Genomic DNA, 2,595 nt, shown 5'->3' with positions numbered 1-2,595 from the left:
AGGGTCTTTAAAGTCTTTGTCCCAAACGATCTGAAAGATATCTTCCAGTTGTATATGTCTATAGTGGTGCCTCAAACTCCTCGTTCACATATACCCTAAGAGAAACTTGAAAAACATTGCACCTAGGCATTTTTTTATCAAGGTGGATGGCATAAGTTCAAGAGGTGAGACAAATCACACAAACACATTTAAAATCTTTACTTGCATCCCACCTGCTAAGATTCCATTGCTTAAACTACGTGACATGGTCAAGTCAACGTCAAAGGAGTGGGGCAACGCACTCCCTTTACTGCAAGGGTGATGAGTGAACAATTGAGAACATAAATCCAACTGATCATTTTTTTTGAAGGTTAGACAATTTATTGAGAGCCTCCCTCCCCTCCCCGCCCTCTCCGTCTTTAGGTCACTTTTTCCTCTTGTAGACCTTGTATGCTAGCCCCAAGAACATGGCTGGGGGCAGGGCATGGTTCGAGGAGGCCCATCAGGTGGCTGTAGCTGTCTACGTCCTACTGCATGAACACAGCTGACAGGTGCAGCTCCTCCTATAGCGCCTTCACCCAGGGCCACCTTCTCAGCCTCCTTTTGCCCATAACTCCCCTGAAGGATCTTGCACTGTTCTAGAGAGGTCCACTGAAGACACTGAACCACCAGCCAACTGCATTTGTTGTCTGGAAGTCTGTGTCAATCTTGTCTGTCACACTAGGGTCCCCAAAGAGATCAAGGGAATCATCCTGAATCTGAAAGAACTCCCCCATCTCCAGCAGGATTTTCTTGGTGTTGGCATGCTTTTCTCCCTGTCTATGCCTGCCATATCCATGGCAGCACCCCCAGGAAGATAGAATGAATAGAAAGCCATCTTGTTTTTGACAATAGATTTATACCTCTTTTCAGTGAATGTGCCAAGATCCACATTACCTTGGGGGGTTGTGATGAGGTCCAGGGTCTGTCTGATCTCAGTCTAATAGGAACTCTGCAGGAAAAGCTCAATCAATTTCAGGTAACAGGGCTACTCCTGGCAGTAGAGATTCAGCAGGTGGTAGATACATGCTTCCAGAAACAAAACATCTTTGATGGTATCCAAACCTATGCCTGGCTTCTGATATGAGCAGATCTGCCCCTGCCGGGTGAGGGATGAACCCATGATGTCATCTGACACCAGGAAGAAAGCTTGGAGCAGTCCCACACACCAGCCCACAGTCAGGGCCTGCCGGGTGCTATCAGCATCCTGCTTCCTTGACTCCACCAGCTCCTGAAAAGCTATCAGCACTGTCAAACCCCACTGGTACTTGCCTCCAATAGCATTGTACTCCAAGACCTCCTTAAGCCAGGCAATTCCATCTCCTGTCTCTGGGTGGCCCATGCCATCCTCGGTCAGCACCTTGACAATCTGGGAGAATTGCTGGATGAAATCCTACTTTGCTTGGGCATAAGGGTTCAATTCCTGGTCTCTATCCATTCTGAGGTAGGAGTAAAGTGCTCTGCTCCTGGATGCCAGCTCTTGGTCTACATCCAATTGATCATTTAAGATTTAAAAACTTTCTTCTAATTGAGTTATTATAATTATTGCAAACAGATATCAAAACACAAAAATATATTACAATTTCTGAAAAATAATTGTTAAACATAAATAAATTTTTATAGGAAACACATCTCTTAATGATATGAAATTTTTAAAAATATGTCCTATATCTGGGCATAAATATTATAAACACAAAAAAAGCAAGATTCAGTATTAATTTCCTTTTTTTAAGATTTTATTTATTTATTTGACAGAGAGAGACAGTGAGAGGGCTGAGCTGGGAGACTGATATGGGGCTCGATCCCAGGACGCTGGGATCATGACCTGAGCTGAAGGCAGACGCTTAACGACTGAGCCACCCAGGCACCCCTCAGCATTAATTTCTTAACTAATTTTCATTTTTATAGATAAGAGCATCGAGAAACGTTGTTTACATAACTATAGCTATAAAGAGATTTTCATAGCAATGTACTCAATTCTTTGAACTCTTCATTATATACCAAAAATCACGTGATGATCCACCATCAAAAACTAATTTTAATGATCTATATGCTGACAACTTAATTTGTCTTCCTTCAATTTTGCTGAAAACAACAAATAGGAAACTATGTTTTTTGCAAAATATTTTATTACACAGTCATTCTGTTTATTCACTTTTTCAGTTTCTAGGATGTACATGTAGAGAACTTTATCAGGACCTGTCAAGTGACTGTTAATTATCTGGGTATTCCAGATACTCTCATTTATGGTCACCTTGTTTAACACAGTATACTCAAAAAGGGATGGGGAAATACAATACAGCTAATTTTAATTCAACTGTGTTAAGGCAATATTTCATGAGGGGATGCTTTTACTTTTTTTTTTTTTTTTTTTTGGTAATAGCCTAATTTTTTTTATTGTGTTCAATTAGCCAACATATAGTACATCATTAGTTTTTCATGTAGTGTTCAACAATTCATTAGTTGTGTATAACACCCAGTGTTCATTACCACACGTGCCCCCTTTAATACCCATCACCTGGTTACCCCATCCCCCCACCCCCCTCCATTCTGTAACCCTCAGTTTGGTTCCCAGAG

The 2,595-nt window shown here is 41.4% G+C and overlaps 1 pseudogene; it reads right to left on the bottom strand.

Annotated features, from left to right (window-relative positions):
* Positions 1-403: 403 nt before the first annotated feature.
* On the bottom strand, positions 404-1,486 carry LOC123834712 (farnesyl pyrophosphate synthase-like; annotated as a pseudogene).
* Positions 1,487-2,595: the final 1,109 nt, after the last annotated feature.

The sequence above is a fragment of the Mirounga angustirostris genome, unplaced genomic scaffold (assembly GCF_029215605.1).
Source record: "Mirounga angustirostris isolate CCGP_5_RB_7025 unplaced genomic scaffold, mMirAng1.0.hap1 SCAF_1, whole genome shotgun sequence".
Lineage (NCBI taxonomy): Eukaryota > Metazoa > Chordata > Mammalia > Carnivora > Phocidae > Mirounga > Mirounga angustirostris.
This window is presented reverse-complemented; position numbering and strand designations above follow the sequence as displayed.